The 25,510-nt window shown below is 42.6% G+C and overlaps 1 long non-coding RNA gene across 2 annotated transcripts in view; it reads left to right on the forward strand.

The window, feature by feature from the left end:
• Positions 1 to 5,429: 5,429 nt before the first annotated feature.
• LOC125884039 (uncharacterized) overlaps positions 5,430 to 25,510 on the forward strand; it is a 79,656-nt gene continuing 59,575 nt past the window's right edge. Inside the window, exon 1 of one of the 2 annotated variants that reach the window (XR_007448637.1) lies at positions 5,430 to 5,522. This is a non-coding gene — a long non-coding RNA (uncharacterized LOC125884039). The remainder of the gene's footprint in view (positions 5,523 to 25,510) is intronic. The other variant, XR_007448636.1, reaches the window with a different exon arrangement.

Below are 25,510 nucleotides of genomic sequence, written 5' to 3' on the forward strand. Positions count from 1 at the left end.
TGTGTGGTCTTTTCTTTGTCGTCCATTTTTGAAGAAGCTAGTCAACACTGACAATACTGCTGTCAGGTAATGTTAAAGGATGATGTTCTGAGTGAAGTGTAACCATGGTAACTGAAGTGTACACGTGCTATATTTTGACAGTAACCATCGTGAAGGCTTTGGTCTAAACTCTCAGGCAAGGAGAGAATCAAAGAGGCTTTATACGGCCTAAATGAGTCCTTCAGCTAAGGGGAATTTTTTTCATTTAAGGAACAAACTTAAGTTTAGTTAATGGAAGCAGGCACTGAGCTTTTACATTTGTCTATTCAGTGTAAAATCTCTGCTGCTGCATTCTTATACCTGTGTTCTGTGTCGAGGACTTTCCTTTGACAGGATCTATTTAAAATGGAGTCTCACTGTTATGTATTTTGGTTGTTCAAGAGGAGGAGCAGACTCCCTGCGAAACATAAATTGCTTTGACAAATCACAGTTGAGCCGAGCAGGCATTTATCTACCGGTGTGCAGCTAAACATGCTGGTTGTGATATGGATACCACATCAGGACTTCAAAATGTAAGCAACCAGAGATAAAATGGCAAAGTCTCAAAGATGCGGCAGCAGCTTTGAGCGCTGAACTGAAAGTAATTATGCAGTAAAACGGTTGAAAATGTCACATATCTCGCTGTTTACATTCTTTTGGGGAGTTGTTGTGAAAGAGCTGTCGCGCGCGAGGACGGAAAAAGCAGCTGTCTTGAAACACAATGGGAAAAAGCAGACCTTTATACAGCAGAATAAGTCGTGCTGAGAGCTCTCTGTAGCGGTGACAAGAAGGTCTTACTGTGCATTTACTCTGCTGAAGTCAACTTTTCCCATTGTTTTCCTAATTCTCAGGGTGTGTGTTGCAGCCACAGAGCAGGAGTTTTCCCTCAGAACAACATAAACACATCCTACATTTGTCCCATACTCACTGTGTGTGCAGAAAGTTTACCTTCTGCTCGACACTGGATTGTTCAGGACATTTCTGGGCGCCCAACTACTAGCAGTGAATTTGTAAACACCTGTAAAGGGGACCTATTATGATTTTCCTTATTTTCTGTTATGTGTATAATGTTGGAATGCAGGATGTCCGTGTAAGAGGATAAAGGAGAACCTCTGTAACACAGGCATTACCAGGCAAATGTGGCCGGGGATCCAGCAACTAACAGGCTACAAGACCAGGACAGAGACTGAGGAAAGTGATGGTTCTCTTCCTGACAGACTCAATTTCTTTGCTCGGTTTGAGGCATCGAGGGGGGGGGGGGCTTTAAGAGGACGAGCTCGGCTTCCCCCATCCGGACAGGCTTCTGTGGTCAACAGCGCATCCTGGCCAGGATCAACCCTTGGAGAGCGGCTGGCCCAGACAACATCCCGGGAAGGGCGCTTAAGGCTTGTGCTGATGAACTGGCAGCCGTACTAACTGACATCTTTAACATCTCCCTCTGTCAAGCCACGGTCCTCAGATGCTTAAAAACCTCCATCATAGTCCCAGTCGCAAAGATACCAGTTGTATCCTGTTTAAATGACTATCGTCCCATCGCTTTGACCTCAATAGTGATGAAATGGTTTGAACGATTAATCAAACCACACATCACATCTAGCCTACCTGCAATATCCACGACCCTGCACACAGTACTCACCCACCTGGAACAGAGAAACACCTACGCCAGAATCCTTTATGTCGACTTCAGCTCCGCATTTAACACCATCATCCCGCAGAGACTGATGGAGAAACTTCTCCTCCTAGGTTTAAACCCCACCATTTGTCACTGGATTCTGGACTTCTTGACTGAGAGGCCACAGTCAGTACGTGTTGGGAAAAACACCTCCAGCTCCATCACACTGAGCACTGGGTCCCCTCAAGGATGTGTGCTTAGTCCTCTGTTGTTCACACTATTGACAAACGACAATCTGATCGTGAAGTTTGCAGATGACACGACAGTTGTGGGTCTCATCAGTGAGAATGATGAAGCCAGGTACAGGGAGGAGGTTGAGCTGTTGGAACGCTGGTGCAATGACAACAACTTGGTGCTAAATGTGGACAACACCAAGGAAATGATAGTTGATTTCAGAAGGTCACAACCTGAGCATACACCTCTCTGCGTCAGCAACCAGGCAGTGCAGAGGGTGGAAAACAAGTTTTTGGGAGTCCAGATTACCAGTGACCCTTCCTGGTCTGACAACACCAGCTCACTGGTAAAAAAGAGCCGAAAAGAGACTTTATTTCCTGAGGAAACTCAAACAGGCCTCACTCGCCGCCAACGTCCTCACCACATTTTACAGAGGTGCAGTAGAGAGTGTGCTGACCTATGGCATCTCCACATGGTTTGCAGGCTGCAGTGAGGCTGACAAAAAAAGCCCTGCAAAGGGTTGTAAGATCTGCAGAGAGGGTGATTGGAGCCTCACTCCCCTCAGTATGGGAGATATTCCTGAAGCGTTGCAGGGACAGGGCTCTGAACATTGTGAGAGACTCTTCCCACCCTCTAAACGCCCTCTTCCAGCTGCTGCCCTCTCAGAAACGCTACCGCAGCATAAAGTGCTCCACCAGCAGGCTGCTGAACAGCTTCCTGCCACAAGCTGTCCGGCTATTGAACTGCCCCGTGTCCAATTGAACTGTGAAAACTGTGGCTAATTTGCACTTTATATTTATTCTATCCGTCTTATTTATTCACTGTATTAGTTTTTATTCAGTCTTTTTATTATTCTATTTTATCCAGTGTGTTGAAGTGTGTTGCCAAATGAAGTGAGACTGGAGAAATGCCCTTTTGTTTTGTTTTTACAAGCAAAATGACACTAAAGATTTGATTGATTGATTGAAGTGGCCGAATTTTCAAATAGTGAGGTAAACATACGTAAAAAATAATCTTTGTGAGCAAAAACCTCACTTTATTTTGAGCACTCTGTTTCCAGTGTTTTTCTACACTTCAAGAAAAGCTGACATCAGCTTGTGACTAATTTCATCATATGTTTATCTGCTCCACGCATGCTACTGCAATTGTTTACATACAATGCTACGTGTAGCTTCATGCTAGCATCAGGGAAACATGAAATCTTGGTTGGTGATGTTGTTTCGATTCACATTCTTCCTGGAAAATGCCAGGTTGTAAAGATTATTGGTAATGTTTTGTGAAAGAAAGTGCAGCTATACCCCTTTGTAATCATACCCTGGCTGCAGGTACACTGCTACATGTAGCGCCATGCTAATGTCAAGGAAGCCTGTCGTCTTGGTTGCCGGTGTTGTAAATTTCTCAGATCATGTTTCTGGTGAAACATGTCCGGTTGTGAAGATTGATTTTGTGCTATGCGTCGCTATGCTCTGTTACAGTTTCTCCCCTGGCTACACATAGACTGCTACATGTAGCTACATGCTAGTGTCAGGGAAACATGACATCTTGGTTGCTGATGTTTCGATTCATATTTCTCCTGGAAAATGCCTGGTTGTAAAGATTATTGGTGATGTTTTGTGAAAGAAAGCGTAGCTATACCCCTTTACAGCCATACTCTGGCTGCAAGTACACTGCTACATGTAGCTACATGCTAGTGTCAAGGAAACCTGTAATCTTGGTTGCTGATGTGGTAATTTTTTCCCAATTTTGGATCATGTTCATGCTGAAACATTTAGAAGGCTGGTGATGATTGGTGACTTTTTTTTAAACAATAAATAGTGTCACTATACTCTGTTACAGTTCCTCCCCTAGCTGCAAGTACACTGCTACATGTAGCGCCATGCTAATGTCAAGGAAACCTGTCGTCTTGGCGGTCTTGCCGGTGTTGTAAATTTCTCAGATCATGTTTCTGGTGAAACGTCCAGTTGTGAAGATTGATTTTTCATGATTGAAAGTGTCGCTATGCTCTGTTACAGTTTCTCCCTTGGCTACAAATAGACTGCTACATGTAGCCACGTGCTCACATCAGGAAAATGTTGTTTTGGATGTTGTTGTTGTAAATTCCTCCGCTAATGTCTGATTGACAATCGTCATTATGGAGATTTCAGTTTTGAAGCTTCTATTGGTGATTTTTCATGATGGAAAGTGTTGCTATGCTCTTCTATAGTCGCTCCCGTGGCTGCAAGTACACTGCTACATGTAGCTTCATGCTAACGTCAGAGAGACTTATAATCTTGGTTGGAGATGTTGTTCATTTCTCCCCGATTTTGGATCATATCCCTGATGGAACTTGTCCAAGTTGTGTTTAGAATCTTTATTTGTGATTTTTCACAGTAAAAAGTGACGCTGTTCTCTGTTACAGTCATTTCCCAGCTGCAAGCACACTGCTACATGTAGCTCGATAAGGCAGACAGTGTAAGACATAGAAAGTGTTTTATAAACGTAAGATCATGTAGACATGTTCTAGTAGAAACCCAAGTATGAATCTGAAAATGTGCATGAGAGCTTTCCTTTAAGAGAGTTCTAGTCAACACCTTTGTCCTCACCCTGACCAATCAAATAATGTAGGGTCATTTCCTTTAACTTTATTAAATGGCTGTGGCCATCAGACAGCAGCACGATCAATGCTTGTGTCTCCAAACTGAAAGAGTGACTGTGTGCAATTTATGCACAGCAGTGGCAACTTCATTAATTATTTAAATCTTCTGATGTGATATTGTGATTTCAGCGCAGCCTCATTAACTGAAATGCTTAGGTAAGCTGTTGCACACAGATTCAACTTTGTACAGTGAAATCATTGGGAACAAAGCGTCCCTGCACAGGAGGAGTCCTGCACCATCAAAGCTGTCGGTGCGGTTTTATTTTCAGCTAAAGTCCAAATATTGTTTCCTCTGGAGAATCACAATATTTTTTCCTTGTGTGTGTCAAGTGAATTAATACAGAGAGTTTTCAGTTTTGCTTCTTAAATGTAATAATATTTGCAGGAGTCGCATTACTGGAACTTATCTAATCTCTTCAGTAAATGAAAATAAGGGAACAGACAGTATGCCTTACAATTAAAACACAACTTATTTCACTGAGCCTATAAATCACCTTAAACACTATAGTTGCCTGGAGGTGCACTGACAGGAGCTTCAGTGTTTAGTGAACCAGAACTTCTTTGCAAAAACAATTAACTGAATCACTGTCTCTGAGGACTTCACCGTGCTGCGCTGAGGTAAACTTTTCCCCTCAAATTCATTTAAAGGGTCACTTCATCCAAATTACCAATAAATAAATAAATAACATAAAAATGTTCTTGCCTCTCCCCAGTGGTCTCCGGCCATTTAGATAGTTAGATTCAATTTGAGATATCTGTCTCTGAAATTCCACCCAAACAACAGAGGTGAAAGGAAGTTAGTTTGTGCTACAGCATTAAAAAATGATACTGCCATTGTTACTCTGGACAATTCACAGAATACAATGTCTGCAAATTTTCACTGGAGCTACTTTCTTCTTTTCTCTATTTTTTTGCCCTTTCTGCTTTATTGATAGGGAGAAAGAGAGACAGGAAATGCAGCGGAAGGGGAGGGGGTGACATGCAGCACGGGGCTCAAGCTGGATTTGAACCTGGGCAAATGCGGTAAGGTGACAGTTTCTTCTTTTGTTCTGAGTCTAGTAAATGGCAACCCCGTCACCTTTGAACATACATTTATTCATTCATTCCTTTTCTGTCACCGCTTATCCTGTTGGGGATCACGAGGGGGCTGGAGCCTATCCCAGCTGACATCGGGCGAGAGGCAGGGTACACCCTGGACAGGTCGCCAGACTATCACAGGGCTGACACATAGAGACAAACAACCATTCATGCTCACATTCACATCTACGGACAATTTAGAGTCACCAATTAACCTGCATGTCTTTGGACTGTGGGAGGAAGCTGGAGTACCTGGAGGAAACCCACACTGACACAGGGAGAATATGCAAACTCTGCACAGAAGGGCCCATCCTGGGTTCGAACAGGAACCTACACCTACATTTATAATTTATTATCATTTCAATCAGGAGAGACTTGTTCTGAGAGAAAAGAATATAACGTGCACTTCAGTATGAGAAATATGGAAATTGTTTGGTGATTAGACCCCATCGTGACTTCATATGTTCTAGCAAGGGTGGAAAATAATTAGTAGATGAGGGAACCCCTCAGCCCCTTTTATTTATTTGTTTATTACATTTATATACTGTTCGCAAATACAATTTGAGATAATGAAGCAGTTTTTAATTAGTGTATCAATTCAAAGCAAAAATTAGAGCATTTGATTAAAGGACAACTTCAATATTTTCAACCTGGACCCAATTTTCTACGTACAGTATTTGTGTTGAAATGTCATGTGGAGTCAACAGTTTTTGAAACTGGTCCAGTGATCAGTGAAAGCATGGCAGCCAGCAGCAGTGGAACACGCTGCAGTGTAACCACAGGGGGCATGTTCGCACCATCAATGTACGTCCATTAAAAGTGTTTGTTTTTGCCACTGACAGGCTCAGTTCATTAATCTAAGTGTCTGACAGCATTATGGAAAGGATCCTGACGGAGATAGACCTTTTTGTTTAACCAGAAACAGCCCCAAAATCACTATTGTCAAACCCACCAGACTCCATTTCAATAAACAGTAATTTTATCATCCTAAAACACCCTTCATTTAAAATGGACAGAAACAAAATAAAACTCACAAAAAAACATCTTTGCTCCTCTTTCCACTATTCCAACAATCACTAACTCCAGTTTGGTTGAAATAAACCTTTAATTCACCCAGTTAGATGTGAAAATATGTTGGCTCTATACACGCTAAAATTACTGTTTATTTAAATGGAGTCTGGTGAGTTTGGTGATGGCAATTTCAGAGCCGTTTCTGGTTAAACAAAAATGATCTTACCCATTAACAAAAAGGTCTATCTCTGTAGGGATCCTTTCCATAATGTTGTCAGACACTTAAAATAACAATCTGAGCCTGTCAGTGGCAAAAACAAACACTTTTAATGAACGTACATTTGCAGTGCAAACAACTTGTCGCCGAACCAATTTTAAAAATTGTGTCTCCATCAGTGACTTAGACACAAAAACATGGGGGAAAGAGTCTCGCTTGAAAAATACCAAACTTGCCTGGTAAAGTTTGGAAATATTGTCATATTGTTTACAGCCCACTGGAAACAGTGACAGTGACACGAGACACGATGTATTTACTAACTTTATTTAAAATGTGCATGAGATCACGTGCTGTGGTTTCTGAGGTTGAAGTTGTGTGGTTTGTACTGTACAATGATCAACTCTGACCTCCTGCAGTGAACAAAAGCACGGACTGGAGAAACCCGAGAACACGAGACAGCGATTGTGTTTACTCCGCGATATATCAGGAAATTATTTACTGCTGTATGAATGTAATTTTTTAGAGACAGAGTTGCTGCGAGATGTTCTAATGCAGAATATAAGACACTCCAAAAACTTTTTTTTATAGGTTAAAGGTTAAAACCATAAAATAAACACATCATGTGAAAGAGATGTGACTTTACAGTACCTGAAGCATCTGTATTCACTGCCTGTACAATTGTGTCAGGCCTAAAAAAGATAAGCAGAGCACCACACACAGCTGCACACACACACACACACTCACACACATACTGTATAGCAGGGAAGCAGTAACCAGGAGGCAGCAGCCCTTACTGGGCTCCCAACAGTAGGTTTCTATATTAATGCTGTCTGAGCCGAGCTACAAGAAGAAACTGTAAAACTCCCCTGCCAGGAAGTGAAAATAGATAAATTGTGAGTCTGGATTTTAAGGCTTCCGCAGAATTTGCTTCCCTAATCACACGAGGGAGAGTCGATTCCAGAGATGGAGAGCTCGGCTGGAAAACACTCGGCTGCCCGCTGATCTCCTCTTGTGTCAGTCAGGTAACCAGCCGACTGCAATCTGAGGGCACATGAGGATACAAAGGGGAACAATGAGGTCAGATAATGTGTTGGTGTAAGCCCATGTAATGACTTCTGCATGAACAGAAGCACTTTAAAGTCGTGTGTCTGGGAGCTTCAGCCTCGGCTATATTTAACAATGGTTGAATTTTTGCAACAGTGTCTTGAATTTTTAATGTGTTAGTGAAATGAGAGCATGAGCTCGTGTAAGTGTGGTGTAAGAGTCTTAACTGTGACAGTCAGACACTACCTCATTTAAATGTGTTTGACACAAGTACGCTGTGTTTTCTGGCCAACACCTAGTTTCTGGGGGGGGGATGACGAGACTTTGAGTGACGCTGACGACGACTACGACAATGGTTACTGCAGAAAAGCAGGAACATTAGAATAAACAGTTGTTCTCAAACCTGGCGTTATGTTATCTTAATTGTTGCTATTCTGACTTGACTTCTCGTCACACTAACTTTGTACTCGCCACCTCCGTGTTGACATTCAGAAAACACTTTCCAAACAAAACTTCAAATGCTTACCTCTAAGTCGAAGGACCCATTACACCTGCTATCAGGGGCGTAAATATAGACTGTGCAGGCAGTGCACCCCATATAGAGAATGGGCCCTTATAAGTCAAAGCAACCTTAGAGCCTACCTTAGAGCAAAGCCATCTCCATCATATTTATTTTTCTCACACACTGGTGGCCGAGGCTACCATACACGGTGCCACCTGCTACTCAGTTTGTTACACACTCATACACCAATGGAAGAGCCACTGGGAGCAAATTTGGGGTTCAGTATCTTGCTCAAGGATAATTGATACTTGACATGCGGACTGGAGGAGCTGGGGATCGAACCACCGATCGTCCGATTTTCTTTCCACTCTACCTCGCCTGACATGTAGCTTGGGTGATCTGATCACAAGTGGACAGCTCTGTGTCTGTCTGTTCACACCTGGCATTAGACTGTTGGTGTGTCTCAAATCACATACTTCCCTTAGTACACTTCTATGTTGTATACTATGTGCACTATGTACTCATTGGCGTAGTGCGTGAATTTCAACAGGGTAGTGTTGTCTCAAACCACACACGGCCGTTGTGCACTCACCAAAAATGACGACCGTAAATTAGCTAGTTAGCAAACTAGCATTAGCATTCGTGTTATCGTTCGTGGTCCCAAATCATTACAGACTGCTAAATTAACCCAATAAACATACTGCTGGCTTATATCCGACAACAGTATAGTGGTGCTTAGTGCAAAAAACGCTGTGTAGCCAAGATGGCGACCATTGAGGGCGAGAAGTGTCCATAGTTCCACACTCAACTTCTTGACCGTTTTGAGTCACCATCCGGGTACTCATAGTGCACTGCATTGTTCCATACGTCTCAGTGTGAACGCACTTATGCACTCAAAATATTAAGTGTAAGTACAGAAGTACACAATTTGAGACACAGTGTGGGGTTCCACATGCATTTGTAGTGACCTCTTGTGGTCAGATGTCACTTTTGTTTTCTGTTTGCAAAGACTAAATGCGTTGTCATTTTAAATCAGTGGGAGGCAGCAGTGCACTTTGAATATGGAGGCGTAATACAGTCACTTGAAAAATTATTTATTTGTTTCTCAGATTTAAAAAGGTACATTCAGGTTTGTCATTTGATTTTTGTAAACACGTTCGGCAGCAAAAGTGAGAGTAAAAGCCAACCCCAGTTTCATTCTTGTTTTGCGTTTCACCTCATTATATTTGTATCCATTTGTAAAATATAACATTCATTCTGTTACTTTGCATCTTTTTGCCATACAGGAATGTCCTAATCCACACGGACCCGTGTACTTCTGAAACCGTGTTTTATTCTATGCGAGTTGGCTGTTTGGCCACATGCAACCACACTTTTGGGCCCCTGAAACGTTGTTTCTTTGAAACCGGAGTCCAGGGTGAAGTTTTTGGAAGACTCCGGTGCCAGCGGTTGCGTGTGGATAGGATAACCACAGTATTTTATTACCTGTCTCCATTGTTTGACGACAGAGCAACGGTAAATAGCTAGTGAGATGGCAGCCCAAACAAACATGCTGATGCTAACTTTATTTGTGAGCGTGCTATCTCCTCTCTTTGGACGGCATATCCAGCTGCTCGACCTAAAGACCAACGAAGGAGGCTGCTCCTGTTGCTAGCTACCCCAACTACACTACCACGAAAGCAGCGACGGGCCTGTCAACGGAGGTCCAACCCAGCCGGATCCACAACCTCCGTTGGCAGGCCCGTCGCTGCTTACGTGGTAGTGTAGTTGGTCATTCAGGTGCCTCTGCTGTTAAATTACGTCGCGCTATTTTTGTGAATTGGGTTGTGTTTATTTTTTGCACTCCCCTATTCCGGTATTGACTCTGACTTCTGATTGGTTAAAATGGCCTTTCCGTTAGAGATTACATCGCCACCTACTGCTTTGGCATGTGTATTACATCGCTTGGTAGCAGGTTTTGCGGTTTCGTTTGGATATCGTATTTTTTTATCACACCACTCGTGTGGATGAATATTTTTTTTTGGAAAACGGAGCCCGAAAAACTTCAGTTTCAGAAGCACACGAGTCCGTGTGTACTAGGCCTGAGTAATCAGATCTCAAGACACATTGAGGACACATTGGGTGCATTCACATGTGTACTTAGGTCTGTCCACTTGTGATTCTATCACACAAGACTCATGTTAATATCAGGTGTAAACAGGGCCCAACTGAAGATAACCACAGAAATTACCCCTGTAGATGAGCTGACTGTTGTAAGTAACTCCACCAGGATGTACTTGGGGGCGCCTTGCCAGCTGTCTAAACCTTAGCCGACGAAACAAACCAGCATGCACATTACAAAAGGAAGCAGATTTCATATGCATTTAGCTAATCCAAGTGGTGACCTTCTGTGGTTACTGCTGGTAAATCTGGATGCTGATGAGAGCTGTAAGAGGGCACCAAAACAGTAAGGTTGAAGGCTGGAAAACCAAATCACTGTATCTATATAGCTCCATAGAGCTGAGGCGAACAGTAGCATCAAGAGATAATTTTTTTTTGAGGGTCCTAATTACAAGCGTTTTAAGTCTCGTACAAGTCGTCCTATGATCCCCTGTTCATACACAGATATTGATTAAAGCTGCTTCAAGTGGTGGAAGGCTGAGGACTGCTTGCTTTGCATCCCCAGAGTAAGACCCAGGTTGCAAAAGAAAAAAAGATTCCTTTAAATATGTAGAAATATATTTATTTGTATCTCTCTGCAGCTGTTTCTCCACAGATGAGTTTCCTCAGTCAGGAGGAATGTTTCTACAAGGTCTTTCTTCCTTTTCTGTTCTTCATTCAATAAGCAGATATTCTTAAAGCACACATTTCTCTCTGGGTCCATCTGCAGCTCAAATTTATTTCATCTCCCTTCATCCTCTTTTGTAAAACTCTGTTTTCCATCCTCAGACGCCCTAAAACTGCATCCTGGCGACTAATTCTCCCCGTGCTTATTTACACCACGCCTTGTTTCCCTGCTCTCTGACAGCAGCTGTTCAGAGTAAACATCGACGTGTCAACCACCCCACTATTTCGCCCTAGGTTTCTGCTCCATAATTATATGTATCAGTTTCCAGGCAGAGAAATAACTGCACAGCACTCCCCGCTTCCTCAGAAAACTGTGACAGAGCTCCCTACTTCCCGGAGTGGAGAGTCTACTGGAAGTTAACGTACAGTACACTGCTGGTTTATGTATGGAGAGGATATCTGCTGACGGGCCTCACATGTGTCAGCAGTGACACGCGGACAGGAGCTAGCTGTGTGTGGGTGGGTGTGTGTATATGTAATATGTGAACATGATATTATTTGAATCTATTAAGTGTGTAGCAAAGGTTGGAAAAGAAATTACTCCTCTGAATCAGCTGTTGTATTCCTGCGACCTTCACTAGACCTTCACCCCTAGTCCTACTACTTTTGAATCTCTTTGGTACGTCTCAAAACTCTTTTAAACATCTTGCTGGTGGGTTTATCACAGCCCACACAACCTGTTGTCAGTCAGACAGTCACAATGTCGAACGCGTCGCTTTAAACATGAGTCATAGGTGCTGATTGTGGTCAAGAACTGGTGACTGTGAAGGTCACTTTCATAGAAACCGTTTATTCACCAAGTTTTTCTCCACACATTTATTCAGGTTTTTCATTTAATGTGTCCATGCATAAGCACTGATCTAATTATTTATCACGTACTGCCACATTTCCCTCTCTATGGTCCATGTCATGTGGATTCAGTACTGAAATGGGGATAAAATGGCTGCATCCACCCTCTGGACTTGCAGACTGAGCCCTCGTGGACTTCAGTCATACCTACTGTGACGAGTTCAGCGTCATCACGTAAAACCTGCGAGGGCAATGACAATGGACAGCCCTCTAGACTGATTTTACGCGTTGCCAAGGAAACCTTCAAGCAATGATTACAATCATTGTAACCGCTGTTATATTCTGTCCTCTCATGTGTCCCTGTAGACAACAAGATATAAATCTCATATATAGGGTTGTTTTGTGAGTGAACTAAATACATTTCTGTATAACATGCAGACTGCAGACAATCAAATAATAATAGTTTGTAAGGACGGGGCTATGACTAAATAGATTAATAGATAAATGACTAAATAAACTAAATGAGTTTTTCAGTCAGCTGTTGGGGGAAAAAACACTGCAATGTCACCTTTCTATTGCAGTCAACTATGGGTAATTAAATCAGTGAAGTCTGCTGGAGTCTGCGCCCCAAACAACTCTCTGGAAGTCTGCAGAAAGTCCGCTTCAGGCTCCTTGCAGACTGGATGAATTGTAGATTTGGACAGCCCTAAGCACTCGCAGACTTTCTGGGAACACGCCCGCAAAGTCCGCAAGTCTGCAAGGCCGAACATTTGGATTCAGCCAATGATTTAATCATATGGCTCTTCTAGACTTTCCAAATGTTATCAGACTGAATGACTCAATCCTGATAGTCAAACGAGTCATTTCAAGAGGGTTGTGACACTCAAACAATTTTTTTTGTCAATATACAGAGGTAAGTATGTAAGTATGTGGGAAAAAGTCTTCTGGGCCCATTAGCATCATAAGACCACCATAAGAGGTTAGGTACGTACAACTGGTCGCATGGGTTAGAGCAGTGGTTCCCAACTGGTGGGTCGCAGGTCCATTCTGAATGGATCACAAGTGACTCCGAACGTATCAAGTTTGTAAAAAACACACTTTATTTCGATGTACAATGAATTTCCAGCACAAAGCTTTTATTTTGAAATGCCGTTTCCTGCCGTAGGATGAGTGACTTACAGAGAGCTGCTTGACTAAGACAGCTGACTAGGTCGATGACATGGCCAAACACAAGTATGATGGTGCATATATTAAACTGTGTGGACCTTGAACTAATGACTAAGAAGAAATCTGGACCCTGTGGGTGGACCAGTTGGGAACCAATGAATAAGAGGACTCTTTGAATACTTACCAATGTCACCATTGTACTGTGCTAGCATGCTAACAGTTGCTAATCAGCACTAAAAACAAAGTACTACACGAGGCCGAATGGAATGTCATTAGTTTTGCAGGTATTAGATCATAAATGTTGAACAAATTAGCATTTTGACTGCATCATGGTTCCAGATTAAAAGTCCGGGGATCAACAGATCATTTGGATACATTATTTGGGAACATCTGTACCACACATTTTGTGTTAGCACGGCTAAAAAGATGGATGTTCTGACTAAGTTCATTGACAGTTTTAATAAAGTTTCAGCTAAATATATCTTTGTGGATGTAGATGATTAAAAGCAACAGTCAGTGAGTGTAGAAACACTTCCTGCTCATCCAACTCTATACACTGTACATCGTGACAGGAACACTTTTCAGCTTTTCTCTTCACTCAGCGAGCCTAAAATAACATCTGGTCCAATGTGCAGTCTCTGATATGAAAACAATCAATTTGGCCACAATGAAATAAAAAATAAAAGGGACGTTTGAACAAAAGCAAATTTGCTGTGATAGATTATCCAGCTCAGGAAATTTAAAAGCTGTGGTAGCAGCAGTATGAAACAGCATCAAGCAGTTTCTTCTGAAGGGAAGAAAACAAGCCCTGATTTCTCCAACTATGCTGACTGCATGAAGACAAAGTGGAAACCACGACAACTTGCAGAAGCATCAATATTATCCTTGTTATCCTTTAGTGGCATTGCCAGTGATTGACACAGGCAGACAGCAGAGCGACCTTCACTTTGACAGACTGGAATGTGAAACCATTCTAGTTTGTCTCGTGGCGACTCGTACCGTATGCGGCACCACCTGAATATATCACACGTTGTCATCACCTTCACCTGCCACTGGCGTGCGTGACAAAACACATACGTAGACAGTACATAGAGCACACGTGCACACGCACAAGCCGAGCTCATTTCATGGCAGAGCAGAGGCCCATCTGTGTGGCACAGCCGGCTGCTGCTGAGGTGAACGGCAGCAGGATGGATGGCGGTGTGAGGGGCTGTAACGGTCGCATTGTGCTTCATCGAAGGAGGAATTGATTATGTTCACTTGGATGGTTGCATGGCTTCTCGCTGGAGCAGTGGTAGACGTCTGATGGAGCCGGGTGATAGGGATGAGCAGGCACTGAAGAGGTTTGTAAGGGGAGGGTGCAGGGGGTGCTGGAGGGACAGATGGGTGCAGATTGATAGATAGATATGAGAGATGAAGTCTACCTTATGTCTTTCTCATGTCTTTCTGTGTACTTTGGGATTTTTACTCAGTGAATGTGATTTTTTTTTTTCTTTCTAATTTAGATTGATCGATAAGATTTTACAATTATTTGTTATTAAAGGCCTGGTCTTGCAACTCAGTCGGCCGAATAAATGTTGGCATTGTAAGTGTCTTCAAACCACAGATACACTTTTACGTTATTGTGTAGCAGATATGTTAAAGCTTAACATTTCAACAACACATTGATGAATGTATGGTTATGTTTAGGCACAAAGACCACTTAGTAATGGTTCGGAAAAGATCATGTTTTGGCTTAATATATCCAGATTTGGTTCACAATCAAGGCTGGAAATGTCGCCCATGTCTCGCTTACTAAACACTTCTTTTGGCGGCACAATCACAACTGTAAATGTTGCCAATGTCTTGCCAAAAAACACCCGGTCTCTTGGAACCCTTACGGCTGGAAATGTCACTTGTGTTTGCCAAAAAATGCCCAGTTGTGGTAGCATAACCATGGCTAGAAATGCTGTTGTTGTTGTCACATTAAAGAAAACAGTTTGGGCAGTGCAATCACCGCTGGAAATGCCGCCAATGTCTCAGTAGAAAACGCCGGGATTTGGTAGCACAATCAGAGCTGGAAATGCTGCCAATGTCGTACTAAGTAACACCCACTTTTAGCAGCACAGTCGCCCCTAGAAATGCACTGTTGTCTCGTTAAAAAAACGACCACTTTTGGTGGCACATTGACAACAGGAAATGCCACCAATGTCTCACTATAAAACACCGAGATTTGGTGGCACAGTTGCAGCTGGAGATGCAGCTGATGTCTTGCTAAAAAAACAGCAGGTTTTGTTGGTACCAATTACTGCTTGAAAACACCCACTTTGGCAGCACAATCGCCCCTAGAAATGCCGCAGTTGTCTATCTAAAACACAACCACTTTTGTTGGAACAGTTACAGCTGGAAACGCTGCCAATGTCTTGCTAAAAAATGCTTTGTTTTCTTGGAACCATTATGGCTGGAAATGCCGCTGATGTCTCGCCAAAAAAGGCCTAGTTGTGTGGTGGCACAGTCATGGCTGGAAATACTGTTGTCTTGTTAAAAAAAACACCCACTCTTGGCAGCACAGTCACAACTGGAAAGGCTGCCAATGTCTTGGTAGAAAACAGCCTATTTTGTTGGAACCATAATGGCTTAAAATGTTGCTGTAGTTTTGCTAAAAAACAAACACTTTTGGTGGCACAATTGCAACTGGAAATGCCAGCAATGTCATGCTAAAAACACCCAGAATTGGTGGCAGAATTACGGCTGGAAATGCCACCACATGTTTCGTTAAAATCATTGCTGGAAATGCAGCTGTTGTCTCATTATAAAACAACCATTTTTGGTGGCATAGTTACTGCTGGAAATACCACCAATATCTTGCTAGAAAACACCCGGATTTGTTAGCCTTATCAGGGCTGGAAATGCTGCCAATGTCGTGCTTAGTAACACCCACTTTTGGCGGCACAGTTTCCCCTAGAAATCACTGTTGTTTCGCTAAAGGACAGCCACTTTTGGTGGCACAGTTACAGCTGTAAATGCTGCAAATATCCGACTTAAAAACATCTGGGGCCTCATGTACAAAGACCTGCGTGGATTTCCGACTGAAACATGGCGTATGCTTGAATCCAGAAAACGTCGTACGTACAAAAATATCCAGATGTATGAATCTGTGCGTACACATGAATCCAAGCACATTTCCTTTGTACCTCTCAATCATCGTGGAATTGAGCGCACATGCTGGAGTACCCAACCCCTCCCTGTCCACGCCCCCATTTAAATATGCAAATCATATTTAAATGAACCCCGCACCTGAGATTGCCCTCTCTGCACGATCAGAAAACTAAAACAAAAGAATGAAGAAGACAGGAAAAAAAAGAAAATCTTCACAGAATGCGAATTGGAAACGCTACTCATTTAAGTGGAGGCGCGCAAAGATGTACTTTTTGGCACGCTGTCCTCCGGCATCAATACAAAACGCAAGAGGAGTGAGTGGGAGAGTGTGTGTGAGGCTGCCAATGCTGTGGGGTCAGAAAAGCGTACACACGCAGAATTAAAAATGAAGTGGTCCGACATTAAGGTGGACATGAAGCAGAGGAGGGCTGCCCACCGCCAAAGTGTGGCCAAAACAGGCGGGGGGACAGGAGAGGAGGAGCTCACCCGTCTGAACAGAGAGTTGCCTGGGGTCAGTTGAAAGCAGACAATTAATTATATGAACTGGATTTACAGTTTATATTTGTTAATTTTATACACCACTTACACGGATCACACAGTATTGTTGTAAATAAATGCAGAAGTGCTGGGAAAAGGTGAGGCTGATTAGGAAATGTCGCACTTTACACACGGGTTTATTGACATGAGTACTTTACACACAGAGACAATCAGGGGCTTGTTCAGCTCTGAAGCTGTAGTTTAAACAACAAGTCACTAACTTTAACCACTGACTAGTACTGATGCTATGAAGGCAGGATAATATTTGGGGGTGGACATGTTCAGTGCGCATCATGGGGATTGATATTAGGACAATTAAACGAATAAATTATTTACTCGCCAAGAAGCCACCCATCATGCACAGTGCCAGCTAGTAGTCTGTTCCCAACCATGCTGTTACTCAGAATGTATGAATCGTGCGTTGAACCAGGCCACCTCGCCACAATGTTGGTTAATTGCATTTGCGCATCACATATGATCTGTACATTGATCGAATGAAAATGCTTCCTGCTGACAAAAACAAATTCATCCTGCGATGGCGCTTTTATAATGTGTGTGCAGTCGATAGCTCCGATAACATTAGGAAAACCGGCTCTCACTGCAAATTGCGCTTTAATGTTGGCCTGTTCAGCTGCATTGTATGGGAATTTGATATACCTGGCTGACATGCGGATAATTCCGTCCCACACAGCTGGGATGACTCATGACACATTTATTTATTATAGTCCCGGTGTGGTCAGCACCTGTATGGATACAGGCAGCGCATGGCTCCTGGCTGTATCACGCTCAAGGTCGGCCGCAGCTCTGCGCACAGTTCCAGGAGGATTGCCCTCGGGAACCAATGCGGCAAATACTGCTAAAACGTTGTTAACGGTATTTTTGGCACCACTTTGCGCATGCTTTTATATCCACTAATCTAATAGCAAACACGTGGGTGTGTTAATTGTTCATCAGTGTTAATTGTTCATGTGTCTCTGATGTGCACATCACTCTTGAGGACTAATTGTTTTCACATTTATTTATTATAACAGTTTCCCAGCATCACCTCTAAGTGTCGCCAAAGGATCAACAGCTGTAGAAACGTGCGTACGCCAGCCATGAAGTTGGCGTGAGGCACCGCACATTTCCACGGTCATTTCACTCTTGATATATCTGAACTTTGCCGTGGAAAAGGACGTACGCCACGTTTTTGTGCGTACGCACCCTTTGTACATGAGGCCCCTGGTCTTTTTGGAGCCATTATGTCTGGGAATGCTGCCAGTGTCTCGCTAAAAAACAGTTGGATTTGGTAGCAGTCACAGCTTGAAATGCCACCGTTATCTCACTATAAAACACTCAGTTCTGGTGGCACAATTACTGGAAATGCCATGATGAAAACCTCCGCCTCCCAAAGACAACTCTTCTCGTATACATGTCATCAGAACTACATCACTTCAGAAACATACAAATGTAACATATCTGTGGTTTTCAGAATCATACAATGCCAGCATTTACTCCTGATGATGCGTCTGTGGAATTTAAAAATTTCGCAACACAGTCTGTTCAGTCCGTCCTGATCAGTGGATTCATATGTCAAGCAAGATAGATCTGACATATTCTGGTTTCATTGTTAATGGTGGAGTTCACCATTCCCACATGCAGTACTTAAGAACATATATTTATGAAGGCAGTGTGAATATGATTACTGTTCTGGTACACATGAGATCACTGCTGAGGCATTTTGTTAACCTCATATTGAGAAACTAACACTGTATTTTCTGTCTGCTGAGCTGCTCTAAAAGCATTTTGAATTTAAAGTCATGAGCTGTGCATCATCTGAAAGGTTGAACTGACAGCTGGGTGATTTATGAAGCAACGAAGTATAAAAAATGTAATTCTAGAAACTTAATAAATTGTACAGAAATTGTCATTTTCTTATTCAGAATCATGTACTGTACTTCCCAGAAACACACCCAGACTCAGTGCACGTAATTCAAATTCAGCTGTCTTGTGCCACAAGTTTCAGTCATACATGGCAATCAAACATTTCTTAAGTTGAATCTTCTATTTGTTCGATTATTTTCAATATGCTCCTTTTCTTGTATAATATTCAGTGTGTTCTCCAGTCACTCTGTTTTATCCTTTTGCTAGCGCATCGACCCATTTTCCCGACAGGGATCATTAAAGTTTCATCTAATCTTAATAAATTGTTAGACTCCTAATAGAAAGATGAGGATTATGGATGGAAAAATGGAGCAACTACTCACAAGCCGTCTGCAGAGAATCCTTGAACTGAAGTCAAGCACCTCCCCTGTCTACAGGCTGTGCATAGTGAATGGAGAATGGATTTCCATCTCTGACTTTATCCTTTTTACTGTCTGCTTTTGTGCCGTTTGATTGAAGGTAGCATAGTTTCGGGGGCTGAAAGAAAGAGACAGCTGCCGCTGTGTCACACAGACTTCTCTACTCCCTGTGCGTTCGTAGAGTGAAAGAAGAGTTTTAATAAACATACTGGGAGCAATGAAGACGGTGCAGCTCTCATTTTTTTCTTCCCTTTTTCATTAGTGCTTTTATCCATTTCTCAGCAGCTCCTCTAACCTCAGCGTGGATGAGTGCTTCTTCTGAATATGCTTAAAGAAAAAATGACATGCCATACTATCAAACACTCCAAACATGTCAACATGTTTCATGACTTCTGTCTGTCTGACAGAAAGGGATGAGACAAACATACGGGAGCCTTTCATTGTCCAGAGGAGCAGGGCTGAGTGTGAGGCTTAGGGAGACAAAGAGGGTCAGTGTGCGTGACAAAATGCAATGGAGCAGAGCCTGTCTGCTGACAACAGAGAAGATAGCACACAGACACCTGTGGGATCATCACCTCTCCTCATGCTATTTGTGCATACGTGTGCGTGTGTGTGTGTGTGTGTGTGTGTGTGTGTGTGTGTGTGTGTGTGTGAGTGACTTCAAACATGTCGGATTGCTCGTGCAACGCATAAAAAGCCAGTCAGATCGTAGCAAAGTGCCTGCAGCGTTTTATCATATACCAGCCCCTGTAGAGCTGCAGAAGGCTGTAATTGTTTGGAAATTGGAAGCAGGATTTCAAAGTCAGGTTTTAAAGTGGAAGCAGACATGATGTTTTTGCTTTAACTTATTACAGAGTAAATGTTGAGCGCACAATCTAATGGCTATGGAATAATGACACCATCTCGCTGTCAACATGCAGGCTGTTCTCATGCACTGTTCGCACTGCAAAAAGTACCCATGAGCCAGTAATTTGTGCATAACCCTCATATTTTGGAGGGGTGTGATCACATGATCAATGCACTGTCCCGAGCAGTCTAGTTAGGCAGGTCAGGGTGGTGGATTGGTCACAAAACACAGGACTTTCCCCAGGAGACCTGTGTCCTGAACTGTGTCAACTCTGAGTCATTTTAAGGTATGTCCTTATCATGTTTCATTTCTGAAACCTAACCACAGTAACGACCAGTCCCCCACACGTTTATGATATTAATTTAATTAGTAAATTATATATTTCGGGTGGGGCAACACAATGGTTTGAAGCGAAAGCCTCAAGCCTAGGAGTTGATCTTGCTGTGTTTCACTTGCCAGTTTGTCCTGTGTGTTTGCAAGTGGTTTATTTAAGCAATTAGACCCAAGAGGCCGTGGTTTGCCGGCAATTTTAGCCGGGGTAAATTCAAGGCAAACCACGGCCTCACGGGGCTAATTGCTTTAATAAAACGGTTACTGCATATACCTGGCTAGGTTTCATAAAATAAGAGCTGCAATAATTTATTAATGAGAAATAATCATTCTTTCACTCTTTTGCCAAAGAAATAGTTCCTCAACAAGCAACAGACGGACACGAAAACACAGAGGAGCTACAGAAACACAGTGGAAAGCATGCTTAAAGCTTATTAACATTTATCTGGGTCGACTATTTAGCTACATTTATCTGGGTATCTCCATTTATTGTGCAATTGCCGAAGTAGTGTTCAATTATGTTAGCACTCCTCTTTGCTAGTACGGGGGTGTCTGACTCTAGACAGGTGCGTTTTAATTGCACTGTGCCAGAAGCAAGGATGTTGCTCCAGGATTTTCTCTCATCGTAGTTTGGACGCCAGTATGACTGCAGGGAGGATTCACATTTATGCCCCGTTACTGACATGATTTCTCTCGCCTCTAAGCCAGCGTCAGAGAGTTTTTGTACAGTGGTGCTTCGCAGGCAGTGGTTGGTGTAGATGGTCTCGGTGCCGGATGCTTTACAGATCCGTGGCAACATGGAGCCGAGAAAGTTCACCTCCATGGGCTCTCTAGTATTAGGAGAGAGAGAAACAAGTCCCCTAAACGTTTCAAAGTAACTAAGCTACACTGTAACAAAACAGACGTTACATGTTAACTTACCATACATCGTCAGTGTAGTTTCGCCGCTTTGGATGGAGATAAAAGGCCGGTGGATTGGGTGGCAGCAGTGACAGATATTTCTCCAGTGAAGCAACAGGACACAGTGGGGTCCCTGGCTGCTCGAACATAAATCCCCGCAGACTCTCTTTGTTTCGTTCGCCGGCATCCTGGTGGTATGACAGCGAATGACAGCGAATGACAGCGCTGCATATTTCTGACCGTTTTCGTCCTGTCGGGTGATAAATGAGACGGGCTTCATTTGGCGGTTGCCCTCCTTAGCTCTGCGTCCTATATGCAGCTGCACATCAAACCAAACGTTGCTGACAAGACCCTCAGGTGTGTTTGGATTCAGTGCCCGAGAGAGCTTGATTTTCTGAAAGTCGGCCTGTGTTAACGCTTGGTGGTGGGATGTTTTGTCGCGACCTTCTCAGCGAAGTTTCTTCACTACTCCAATGAAGACGTCGTTGCTGGTGGTGAACTCGGTATCGTTCATCAGACACCAGGATCACCTGATGGGCGGACCATTAATGTGACGGTTAAGCCCCGCACAAAGGCCAACATAACTGCTGAAACCGTAAGCTTCGCCTTTCCCCTTTTTCACAGTGGCATAAAACTGGCGGAGAACCTGGTTTTAGCTCAATCTTGGTGACCGTTTTAAAATCACCACACCAGGTCTGAAAACAGTGAACTGACCACAGAGTCTGTTTAACGGTCCCAGCTCCACTTGCGTTTTCCAGCTCTTCAATCTCTCTTTCATTAATTTCAGCGTGTCTCCTTTCTTTTTTCTCTTCCTTCTCGATCCCGTCCATCTCCTCCAGCCACTCATCCATGCTTAATCCAACCAGTAAATCAAAATTCACAACAAAGTCTGACATTGTGATAGGTAACAAAACAGGTAACAGCTGCAAACGGTTTAACAATTAAGTGGTGGTGATGCGGTCACAGGTGTATGGTCATCGTGGTTTTACAACGGCTTCCAGCCAATCACAATCAAGGCTTGGATCGACCCGTTTTACAATAAAGGTCATGACAAACTGTCGTGTCTACCTTTGGTGCAATTGGGTTCAAACCTCACTGTGACACCCTGCCTCAGTCAGAATCAGGATGCAGCCATTCTTTATGCCTTGCTGTGTGACCTTCCATCTTAGCTCATCCATGTTGTTGTAAAGGGATTGTACTTTTACGAGAAACATGGTCGAGGCAGTAGTTTTTGCAATGTGGCCTTTAGCTCAGCTTGTAGCCCCACTTGCTTCCTCCGCTTCTGTTTTTACTATCCCTGCTGCCGCTGGTGTCAATATATTCACATGTCAAGCCTGAGGCAAACCTCTCTGCCCTTCCATGTGCCTACATGGACAGCCTAAGGCGGGGAGAGCAGCAGCAAAGACAAACAGAAATGACATTGATAAGTCAGACACAGCATGAAAAGGAGGAGCTGGGGTGGAGGCAGGTTGAGAAGCAGCTTGCAGAGGAAGCAGCAACAGTAGGCAGGCCAGAGCAGTTTAAATAGGGCGCCTTAAATGAGATTCAACAATTGGTTGCATAGAAAGGAATCATGTGATCTATCAGCTGACTCCCTTCCATCAATCAGATGTGAGCTGAGCTTGACATCATGTCCTGCCTGAACTAACACTATGCTCCATTTTTGGTGCAAAAAATATTTGCAGGAAAGTATTTAATATTTCATTCATTCATATCGCTCCCAGCGTGTAAACGTCTTACCCTTGGAAACTCTTCCTGGCCTAAGAAAAAAAGCCCCGTTGCTAGGCGCTAAGGAAAAGTGATCTGGTTATTTTTGTGACAGCAGTGCTGAGAATAATACCATCCGGAAATTCTATGAGGGGGAAAGTTAAAGTTATCTGTTTCTACTTTCACTTGTGGAATTTATCATGTAGAAATAATGTGTAGGTTGGAAAAAACAATATCAGTTCAGTAGTATGTGCCACTGTCTTTGACGCTAATTTTACATACCTGATAGTGATATGTGATTTTTATTTATTTATTGTTTTTTTTAAATATGGCAGAAAGCCTGTTAATGTGAGGTGTGGGATTTACACTTCCTAGGTGTAATTCCACCCAGGTGTAAATGCAATGCAAAGTAAAACACCTGGGATGAAGGTGTTTAATTGAGTTTCATTCAGAGAAACTTAACTTTATTGTCACTATACTGTAGTTACTTTTTACTTTAATGGCTCCCTAGACAACGGAGATCTGTAACGTAGCTAATAAAATGCAATAAAACTGACTTTCTGGAGACTAAGTGAAGGTCAGTGTTGGGACATGGGACAGTGCCATGTCCCGCAGGTGTGTGGGCTTCTAGAGAAAACAACAGGTAAGGAATGTGAACATGTGTTTGTGTTGCCTTAAAGTAGATATGAGCCTAATAAGGCCAAGAAGATGATGATGAACCCCATTCTGAAACACATGGTTCATACAGCGCATTTCAGTCTGCCTTTGTCAACGTGCTGTGCATATTTATTTTGCAGTAGAAGAACATCAGCTTGGTTCATACAGAGGTTTAACTCCACTGCAGCTGCCTCCTCACTGCTGTCTCCAGTGTAATCAATCTGAAGAGGTAACTTAAATAAGGTTTTTATTTAATGCATTGAGTGGTGTCCATGGCAACAAGCATCATTAGCTAGCCCAGCAAGGCACAGGAGTATACCTACATGTGAGGAGGTTATGGAAGTAATTCAGCCAAACCATGTAATTTTATACAGATGGTTTTTAAGCTGCTTTGCTAATTTGGTGCATGTTAACGGGCTGATTAAATGCAGTATGCATTGTCCTGTCAGGTCCAAACACAACTCATAATCAGACCTGTATCAGTAAAGCTGGACCTGACAGCACAGGCTGTTCTCATGCACTGATAGTATGTATATCAGCGAAGAGTAATACACCAGGATTTGTGTATAACCATCTAATCAGGAAGGCTGCTATGATGTGACAGGAGTAGTGTCAGGGGTGAATGTCTGCGTAAGGAGGCAGGTTGGGATTGTGGAACAAACACATGACATTCCCCCAGGATACTGGTGATCATGTCCTGTGTGAAACAACGTGAACTTTTAGTTATTATAAGGTTTGTCGTTACCACGTTTCTTCTCCTAAACCTAACCTTTGTAACTCCACGTGCCTAAACGCAAACTAAGTAACTTAACTCACCTAAACCTAACCTGTATACCTTTACTTGCCTAAAACCTACCTATATAACTTTACTTACATAAAACTTTCTTACGTAACTTAACTTACCTAAAACTTACTATGTAACTTTTCTTACCTAAAACTCACCTACGTAACTTAACTTGCCTAAGACTTACTTAGGTAACTTAGCTTACCTAAAGCTTAGTTACGTAACTTAACTTACCTAACACTTACCTACAGAACTTTACTTACCTAAAACTTATCTACGGAACTTCACTTACCTACAGAACTTTCCTTTCAGAAACCTAACCTTCGTAATTTTACTTACCTAAAACTTAACTACGTAACTTTACATGCCTAAACTAACCTATGTAACTTTATTTACCTAAACCTAACCTACGTAGCTTTACTAGCCTAAAATGTACCTACGTAACATTACTTTTGTAAACCTACATTACAACCGTACATTCAGTACGTAATGTGAAGACACCCAACCATGTTTTTTTCCCCTAAACCTAACCGACGTAACTTCATTTGTCTAAAACTAACCTATGTAACTTTACATTAAGCACGTAATGTGACTATTATGTGCTTAACCATGATTCTTTTTCTAAAATTAACATATGTAACTTTACTTTGATAACCCTAACATATGTTTCTTTACTTGCCAAACCTAACCTACATATCTTTCCTTTACTAAACCTAACCTACGTAACTTTACGTTAAATAAGTAACGTGATGACAGCCAACTGTGATTCTTTTCCTAAACCTACCTAAATAACTTTGCTTCCCGTAACCTATATAACTGCATATTAAGCACATAATGTGACAATACCCAACCATGGCTCTTTTCATAAACCTAATGTAATCGATGGGATGCTAATTTGTTGAGGTCTAATTCGTTAGGTATCATATGAACCGTTGTACTAGGACACACTGGACAGCGACATGTCTTTTTGTCATGTCAACCCACAATGTTTATTTTTCATTGCCTCCATCTCCGTTCCTACTCTGTGCTTTGCAAAGTGCGTTTGAAAAATGATCTCAGCACAGGCAGAAAGCACAATACAAGAACAGTGCAGGTGCTGCATGTAAATACAAACAGCATGATTGGATTGTTTGCTATTCAGACAGCGTTTTTAAAAAAAAAAGGCAGCTGTAAATGGGAGCTGTGCATCCTTTGAC

The sequence above is a fragment of the Epinephelus fuscoguttatus genome, linkage group LG23, assembly GCF_011397635.1.
Source record: "Epinephelus fuscoguttatus linkage group LG23, E.fuscoguttatus.final_Chr_v1".
In the NCBI taxonomy this organism is placed as follows: Eukaryota; Metazoa; Chordata; class Actinopteri; order Perciformes; family Serranidae; genus Epinephelus; species Epinephelus fuscoguttatus.